A 9,468-nucleotide genomic window follows, 5' to 3' on the forward strand; every position below is an offset into this window, starting at 1 on the left:
AGTGTTGCTTCTATATCGATTGCATAAATCTAATCATTTCTTTTCTGGACATGGTGGTACATGCTTGTAATACCAGCACTAGGAAGGCGGAGACAGGAAGATTGCCAAGAGTTCAAGGTCAGCCTCCATTATATAAGTTCTGTGTCATCTTGAGGTATATATAAGAGTGTCTAAAACAACCACACTCAAAAACTCTCAAGGGTTGGAGTTCATAACTAGGAATTGTTAGACTGCTTACCTGACATTCAGGAAGTCCTGGGTTGGATATCCCAGGTATACTGTATTTGATAGCACACATTTGTAATTCCGGCATTTGGGAGGTGGAGTCAGGATGACCAGCAATTTAAAGCCATCTTCAAGTACAACCTCCAGGCCAACCAGGATATAAGATTCTATCTCAAAGACAAAAAAAAATTAACTTTTTATTCTACCCTGGTTAGGCACCACAGGAATCTTAACATTGGTTTCTGCTATCAAGGATTTAAGTGTCCTTAAGACTTATTGATTTCTCTTTTTTTTAAAAAAAAAAAAAAAAAGGGGGCTGGTGAGATGGCTCAGTGGGTAAGAGCACCTGATTGCTCCTCCAGTGGTCCAGAGTTCAAATCCCAGCAACCACATGGTGGCTCACAACCATCCGAAACAAGACCTGGCGCCCTCTTCTGGAGTGTCTGAAGACAGCTACAGTGTACTTACATATAATAAATAAATCTTTAAAAAAAAAAAGACTTATTGATTTCAGTTTCTATTACGTTTTAGATTCTGTGTCTGGGTTGGGTGGGGGTGTCAGAGCACAACTTTCAGGAATAGATTCTCTCCTTCCACCACCTGGATCTCTGCGGTCAAAGTTGAGATGAAGCTTTGACAGCAAGCACCTTTCCTGTTGAGCCATCTCCCCAGCCCCCCTAAGTTGCTTATTATTCAGATTGGTGTTTCTCAGGCAGCCCAAGCTGGCCTCAGAGTTGCTCTGTATCAGTGAATGACTTTGAACACCTGGTATTCCATCCCTTCCTCCTATTGTCTCCTGTCATGCTGGCACTACCGGCTTTACCCTACCATGTTCAGCGTTTGGAGAATATGTTTTAAGTGGTTAATAGGCTACATAGTGAGATCTTGTCTCAAAAAAATAAAAATAAAAATAAAGATGGTTAACAGCATCTCTCTGTGGAGCCGTCTCTGCTGCTTAGCCCTTCTTCTAATTCAATTCTTGCCATCTCTTGAGTTCTGTCTTCCCTCTAGCACTCTGCATGTAACAGTATGAGAAATTCTTTACATGTATACAGCGACGCCCAGTTTGCTGTTTTACCTGTTTACATCAACCCACACAGGCTAACGGATTAAATGACTTGGCTCAGATGAGGTAGTAGAGCTGGTAACTTGACCATCGTGTCTGGCTCCGCTAGGGAGTCTCACTCCCTACGCGGCCTCGTGGAAGCACCTATAGTATACTATGGGACTAGCGAAGCAGATAGCCCAAAGAAGCACCTTCCATACAACTTCCTAGTATACGTGACTTTATATGAAATTGTGGTATCATTGCCTAAGTTGTATGGGTGCATATTTAAAATGATGAAGTCACTGGGCATAGTGGCACAGGTCTGCAATTCATCACGGGCTAAGAAAGGAGGGCTGTGGGGTTGAAGCAAGCCCGGGCTACACAGCTAAACACTGTCTCAAAGTAAAAGAGAAAATTCAAGATCTGCCTTGGCTAGATATGTCAAGGCTTCCCTGAGCAACTTAAGCATGATCCTTTTTTCAGAAGAAGTAAAGAGAGGGTTAGAGATAGAGGACAGAGAGTACCTGTCAAGGAAGCCAGAGGCCCTGGGTTCAGTTCCCATCATCACCATGAAACAAAACAAGACAACCAATAAATCAATAGAATAAGGATTTCTCGAAGCCAGCACTGTATCTTGTGACATTTTTTCTTTCTTTCTTTCTTTCTTTCTTTCTTTCTTTCTTTCTTTCTTTCTTTCTTTTCTTTTTTTTTTTGGTTTTTCGAGACAGGGTTTCTCTGTATAGCCCTGGCTGTCCTGGAACTCACTCAGTAGACCAGGCTGGCCTCGAACTCAGAAATCCGCCTGCCTCTGCCTCCCAAGTGCTGGGATTAAAGGCGTGCACCACCACCGCCCGGCTCTTTCTTTCTTTCTTTCTTTCTTTCTTTCTTTCTTTCTTTCTTTCTTTCTTTCTTTCTTTTTTTTTTGTTGTTTTTCAAGGCAGGTTTTCTCTGTGTAGCCCTGGCTGTCCTGGAACTCACTCTGTAGACCAGGCTGGCCTCAAACTCAGAAATCCGCCTCCCTCTGCCTCCCAAGTGCTGGGCTTAAAGGCATGCATCACCACTGCTCAGCTTTCTTGTGACATCTTTATATGTTTTCAGTGCTGGAGACTGAACCTAGGGCCTCGTCGATGGTAGAAAAGCATTTTATCACTGAGCTACATCCTTCTCCTTCTCCTTTGTGTGTGCACCCGAGAGTGAGTATGTAGAGGTTCATGTCCATAGGCAAATAGGTGCCGTGAGCAAGTGGAGGGCTGAGGTCATTGTCTTTTTTCTTTTTTTTTTTAAAGTTTTATTTATTTAATGTATATCTGCATGTACATCTGCACACCAGAAAAGGGCATCAAATCTCATTATGGGTGGTTGTGAGCCACTGGGAATGGAACTCAGGACCACTGGAAAGGCAGCCAGTGCTCCTAACCAGTGAGCCATCTCTCCAGCCCCAGATGTCAATGTCTTAGTTAGGGTTTTGCTGTTCTGAAGAGACACATGACCAAGGCAACTCTTACGAAGGAAAACATTTACTTGGGGCTTGTAGTTGTAAGCCACCCGCAGCCTACATGAACCCGGTTAAAGTTTCAGATATTTATAGTCTATTATCATCATGGCTGGAAGCATGATAGCATGCAGGCAGACTTGGTGCGTGAGGAGACTTCTACTTCTTGACCTGAAGGTAGGCAGGAGGAGACTCTGATTCCACACTGGATTGGAGCGTAGTCACAGGAGACCTCAAAGCCCTCCCCCACAGTGACACAATTCCTGTAACGAGGCCTCGTCTACTTGAACAAGGCTACCTGTCCTAATCGTGCCACTCCCTGTGGGCTAAGCTTTCAAACACATGAGTCTACGGGGTCCAAACCTATGGAAACCACCACAGCTAACCTCAGTTATCATCCCTCAGGCGATGCCTACCATGTTCTTTGAGACAAGGTCTCTCTCACCAGGACCTGGAGCTGGCCAATGAATGTGGCTGCTTGGCCAGTGAGAGCCGCAGGAACGTGCCTGTTCCTGCTTCCTCAGCCCTGAAATTCAGCTGTGTACCATATGTGTACTGCGAAGCAAGCTTGGATCATTGTACTTACTGTCAAGCGGGACCTACTGAGTCCTCTCTCTCTCTCTCTCTCTCTCTCTCAGCTCAGGCTGGCCTCAACTTAGTATGGAGCTGACGAGAACTGTAAACCCTTGAGAGTCTTGTTTCTTTCCACCTCCCAAATGCTTGGATTGAAGGTCCGTGTTCCTAATTTTTCCTTATTCTGTTTCACACATATCTCAAGCCTAAGGCATATCAAGCCTGACTAAGAATCAAATGTTCCAGGAAAGCTGGTACAACCCCAGAATTCAGCTTGACAGCAGCAAACAGCAGCAGTAGGCGGGGGGGGGAGCAGGGGGTGGTCTCTGGTGTTAGAGGTCTTGGGTAGCAGTAGGCAGGGGGAGCAGGGGTGGCCTCTGGTGTTAGAGGTCTTGGGTAGTAGAAGGCAGAGGAGAGCAGGGTGTGGCCTCTGGTGTTAGAGGTCTTGGGTAGCAGTAGGCAGAGGAGAGCAGGGGTGGCCTCTGGTGTTAGAGGTCTTGGGTAGCAGTAGGCAGAGGAGAGCAGGGGTGGCCTCTGGTGTTAGAGGTCTTGGGTAGCAGTAGGCATGGGGGAGCAGGGGTGGCCTCTGGTGTTAGAGGTCTTGGGTAGCAGAAGGCAGGGGGGAGCAGGGTGTGGCCTCTGGTGTTAGAGGTCTTGGGTAGCAGAAGGCAGGGGGAGAAGGGTGTGGCCTCTGGTGTTAGAGGTCTTGGGTAGCAGTAGGCAGAGGAGAGCAGGGGTGGCCTCTGGTGTTAGAGGTCTTGGGTAGCAGTAGGCAGAGGAGAGCAGGGGTGGCCTCTGGTGTTAGAGGTCTTGGGTAGCAGTAGGCAGGGAGAGCAGGGGTGGCCTCTGGTGTTAGAGGTCTTGGGTAGCAGTAGGCAGGGAGAGCAGGGGTGGCCTCTGGTGTTAGAGGTCTTGGGTAGCAGTAGGCAGGGGGAGCAGGGTGTGGCCTCTGGTGTTAGAGGTCTTGGGTAGCAGTAGGCAGAGGAGAGCAGGGGTGGCCTCTGGTGTTAGAGGTCTTGGGTAGCAGTAGGCAGAGGAGAGCAGGGGTGGCCTCTGGTGTTAGAGGTCTTGGGTAGCAGTAGGCAGGGAGAGCAGGGGTGGCCTCTGGTGTTAGAGGTCTTGGGTAGCAGTAGGCAGGGAGAGCAGGGGTGGCCTCTGGTGTTAGAGGTCTTGGGTAGCAGTAGGCAGAGGAGAGCAGGGGTGGCCTCTGGTGTTAGAGGTCTTGGGTAGCAGTAGGCAGAGGAGAGCAGGGGTGGCCTCTGGTGTTAGAGGTCTTGGGTAGCAGTAGGCAGAGGAGAGCAGGGGTGGCCTCTGGTGTTAGAGGTCTTGGGTAGCAGTAGGCAGGGGGAGCAGGGTGTGGCCTCTGGTGTTAGAGGTCTTGGGTAGCAGTAGGCAGGGGGAGCAGGGGTGGCCTCTGGTGTTAGAGGTCTTGGGTAGTAGAAGGCAGAGGAGAGCAGGGTGTGGCCTCTGGTGTTAGAGGTCTTGGGTAGCAGTAGGCAGAGGAGAGCAGGGGTGGCCTCTGGTGTTAGAGGTCTTGGGTAGCAGTAGGCAGAGGAGAGCAGGGGTGGCCTCTGGTGTTAGAGGTCTTGGGTAGCAGTAGGCAGAGGAGAGCAGGGGTGGCCTCTGGTGTTAGAGGTCTTGGGTAGCAGTAGGCATGGGGGAGCAGGGGTGGCCTCTGGTGTTAGAGGTCTTGGGTAGCAGAAGGCAGGGGGGAGCAGGGTGTGGCCTCTGGTGTTAGAGGTCTTGGGTAGCAGAAGGCAGGGGGAGAAGGGTGTGGCCTCTGGTGTTAGAGGTCTTGGGTAGCAGTAGGCAGAGGAGAGCAGGGGTGGCCTCTGGTGTTAGAGGTCTTGGGTAGCAGTAGGCAGAGGAGAGCAGGGGTGGCCTCTGGTGTTAGAGGTCTTGGGTAGCAGTAGGCAGGGAGAGCAGGGGTGGCCTCTGGTGTTAGAGGTCTTGGGTAGCAGTAGGCAGGGAGAGCAGGGGTGGCCTCTGGTGTTAGAGGTCTTGGGTAGCAGTAGGCAGGGGGAGCAGGGTGTGGCCTCTGGTGTTAGAGGTCTTGGGTAGCAGTAGGCAGAGGAGAGCAGGGGTGGCCTCTGGTGTTAGAGGTCTTGGGTAGCAGTAGGCAGAGGAGAGCAGGGGTGGCCTCTGGTGTTAGAGGTCTTGGGTAGCAGTAGGCAGGGAGAGCAGGGGTGGCCTCTGGTGTTAGAGGTCTTGGGTAGCAGTAGGCAGGGAGAGCAGGGGTGGCCTCTGGTGTTAGAGGTCTTGGGTAGCAGTAGGCAGAGGAGAGCAGGGGTGGCCTCTGGTGTTAGAGGTCTTGGGTAGCAGTAGGCAGAGGAGAGCAGGGGTGGCCTCTGGTGTTAGAGGTCTTGGGTAGCAGTAGGCAGAGGAGAGCAGGGGTGGCCTCTGGTGTTAGAGGTCTTGGGTAGCAGTAGGCAGGGGGAGCAGGGTGTGGCCTCTGGTGTTAGAGGTCTTGGGTAGCAGTAGGCAGGGGGAGCAGGGGTGGCCTCTGGTGTTAGAGGTCTTGGGTAGCAGTAGGCAGGGGGAGCAGGGTGTGGCCTCTGGTGTTAGAGGTCTTGGGTAGCAGTAGGCAGAGGGAGCAGGGGTGGCCTCTGGTGTTAGAGGTCTTGGGTAGCAGTAGGCAGGGAGAGCAGGGGTGGCCTCTGGTGTTAGAGGTCTTGGGTAGCAGTAGGCAGAGGAGAGCAGTGGGTGGCCTCTGGTGTTAGAGGTCTTGGGTAGCAGTAGGCAGAGGAGAGCAGTGGGTGGCCTCTGGTGTTAGAGGTCTTGGGTAGCAGTAGGCAGAGGGGAGCAGTGGGTGGCCTCTGGTGTTAGAGGTCTTGGGTAGCAGTAGGCAGAGGGGAGCAGTGGGTGGCCTCTGGTGTTAGAGGTCTTGGGTAGCAGTAGGCAGAGGGAGCAGGTGTGGCCTCTGGTGTTAGAGGTCTTGGGTAGCAGTAGGCAGAGGAGAGCAGTGGGTGGCCTCTGGTGTTAGAGGTCTTGGGTAGCAGTAGGCAGAGGAGAGCAGGGTGTGGCCTCTGGTGTTAGAGGTCTTGGGTAGCAGAAGGCAGGGGGAGCAGTGGGTGGCCTCTGGTGTTAGAGGTCTTGGGTAGCAGTAGGCAGAGGGGAGCAGGGTGTGGCCTCTGGTGTTAGAGGTCTTGGGTAGCAGTAGGCAGGGGAGCAGTGGGTGGCCTCTGGTGTTAGAGGTCTTGGGTAGCAGTAGGCAGGGGGAGCAGTGGGTGGCCTCTGGTGTTAGAGGTCTTGGGTAGCAGTAGGCAGGGGGGAGCAGGGGTGGCCTCTGGTGTTAGAGGTCTTGGGTAGCAGTAGGTAGGGGAGCATTGGGTGGCCTCTGGTGTTAGAGGTCTTGGGTAGCAGAAGGCAGGGAGAGCAGGGTGTGGCCTCTGGTGTTAGAGGTCTTGGATAGCAGTAGGCAGGGGGAGCAGGGGTGGCCTCTGGTGTTAGAGGTCTTGGGTAGCAGTAGGCAGGGGGGAGCAGGTGTGGCCTCTGGTGTTAGAGGTCTTGGGTAGCAGAAGGCAGAGGGGAGCAGGGTGTGGCCTCTCGTGTTAGAGGTCTTGGGTAGCAGTAGGCAGAGGAGAGCAGGGTGTGGCCTCTGGTGTTAGAGGTCTTGGGTAGCAGTAGGCAGGGGGAGCAGTGGGTGCCTCTGGTGTTAGAGGTCTTGGGTAGCAGTAGGCAGAGGAGAGCAGGGTGTGGCCTCTGGTGTTAGAGGTCTTGGGTAGCAGTAGGCAGAGGAGAGCAGGGGTGGCCTCTGGTGTTAGAGGTCTTGGGTAGCAGTAGGCAGGGGAGCAGTGGGTGGCCTCTGGTGTTAGAGGTCTTGGGTAGCAGTAGGCAGAGGAGAGCAGTGGGTGGCCTCTGGTGTTAGAGGTCTTGGGTAGCAGTAGGCAGAGGGGAGCAGTGGGTGGCCTCTGGTGTTAGAGGTCATGGGTAGCAGTAGGCAGGGGGAGTAGTGGGTGGCCTCTGGTGTTAGAGGTCTTGGGTAGCAGAAGGCAGGGGGGAGCAGGGGTGGCCTCTGGTGTTAGAGGTCTTGGGTAGCAGAAGGCAGGGGGGAGCAGGGGTGGCCTCTGGTGTTAGAGGTCTTGGGTAGCAGCAGTAGGCAGAGGAGAGCAGGGGTGGCCTCTGGTGTTAGAGGTCATGGGTAGCAGTAGGCAGGGGGAGTAGTGGGTGGCCTCTGGTGTTAGAGGTCTTGGGTAGCAGTAGGTAGGGGGAGCAGTGGGTGGCCTCTGGTGTTAGAGGTCTTGGGTAGCAGAAGGCAGGGGGAGTAGTGGGTGGCCTCTGGTGTTAGAGGTCTTGGGTAGCAGAAGGCAGGGGGGAGCAGGGGTGGCCTCTGGTGTTAGAGGTCTTGGGTAGCAGAAGGCAGGGGGAGCAGGGGTGGCCTCTGGTGTTAGAGGTCTTGGGTAGCAGAAGGCAGAGGGGAGCAGGGTGTGGCCTCTGGTGTTAGAGGTCTTGGGTAGCAGTAGGCAGAGGAGAGCAGGGTGTGGCCTCTGGTGTTAGAGGTCTTGGGTAGCAGTAGGCAGGGGAGCAGTGGGTGGCCTCTGGTGTTAGAGGTCTTGGTTAGCAGTAGGCAGGGGGAGCAGTGGGTGCCTCTGGTGTTAGAGGTCTTGGGTAGCAGAAGGCAGGGGGAGCAGTGGGTGGCCTCTGGTGTTAGAGGTCTTGGGTAGCAGTAGGCAGAGGAGAGCAGGGTGTGGCCTCTGGTGTTAGAGGTCTTGGGTAGCAGTAGGCAGAGGAGAGCAGGGTGTGGCCTCTGGTGTTAGAGGTCTTGGGTAGCAGTAGGCAGAGGAGAGCAGGGTGTGGCCTCTGGTGTTAGAGGTCTTGGGTAGCAGTAGGCAGGGGAGCAGTGGGTGGCCTCTGGTGTTAGAGGTCTTGGGTAGCAGTAGGCAGAGGAGAGCAGGGTGTGGCCTCTGGTGTTAGAGGTCTTGGGTAGCAGTAGGCAGAGGAGAGCAGGGGTGGCCTCTGGTGTTAGAGGTCTTGGGTAGCAGTAGGCAGAGGGAGCAGTGGGTGGCCTCTGGTGTTAGAGGTCTTGGGTAGCAGTAGGCAGAGGGAGCAGTGGGTGGCCTCTGGTGTTAGAGGTCTTGGGTAGCAGTAGGCAGAGGAGAGCAGGGGTGGCCTCTGGTGTTAGAGGTCTTGGGTAGCAGAAGGCAGGGGGAGCAGTGGGTGGCCTCTGGTGTTAGAGGTCTTGGGTAGCAGTAGGCAGAGGAGAGCAGGGGTGGCCTCTGGTGTTAGAGGTCTTGTGTAGCAGTAGGCATGGGGGAGCAGGGGTGGCCTCTGGTGTTAGAGGTCTTGGGTATGGGGATTCATCCTTAACCCTATGAGTATAGAAATGCCCAGGTTTTTTTTTTTTTTTTTTTTTTTTTTTTGGTTTTTCAAGACAGGGTTTCTCTGTATGTCCCTGGCTGTTCTGGCACTCACTCTGTAGACCAGGCTGACCTCTAACTCAGAAATCCTCCTGCCTCTGCTTCCTGAGTGCTGGGACTAAAGGCGTGCGCCACCATGCCCGGCCGAAATGCCCAGTTCTTGTACAGAAATCTTTCTCCAGCTGCTACCCTTTTCTTTCTGTCCTGACTCGTCTCTAGCTGATCAGCTGTACTGTGGAGCAGTTTCCTCAGAATGGAAACTCACCATGTAGTCAAGAATGATGGCCTACGCTGGGTAGTGGTGGTGCAAGCCTGTAATCCCAGCACTTGGGAGGCAGAGGCAGGCAGATTTCTGAGTTTGAGGCCAGCCTGGTCTACAGAGTGAGTTCCAGGACAGCCAGGGCTACACAGAGAAACCCTGTCTCAAAAAAACAAAAACAAAAACAAACAAACAGATGGCCTTCTAGTCAGACTCCAGCTCCGAGGCGTGGGGATTACACGTGTCTACCAACACAGGTGGCTCTTGTGTGGTTTTCCTTTTCTCCCAAACTGATGGTGCTGGCACAAGGGCAGTCTGGATGGTAGGTTTTCGATTGATAGTCCTTTCATTCAAAGCAGCCAGTGCAGCCAGAAAGACACCAACAGCTGGCTGGTCAGGAGTCAGTTGCTATGTCTGTCACATCACTGTTTATTTAGAGGAAAATGAACATCAGAAGAGGTGCTTGCCGTAAGAACTTTAAGAATGTCAACTTGGCCAGATATGGTGGCTCATA

The sequence above is a fragment of the Mus caroli genome, unplaced genomic scaffold (assembly GCF_978045245.1).
Source record: "Mus caroli unplaced genomic scaffold, Mus_caroli_1 scaffold_19, whole genome shotgun sequence".
Lineage (NCBI taxonomy): Eukaryota > Metazoa > Chordata > Mammalia > Rodentia > Muridae > Mus > Mus caroli.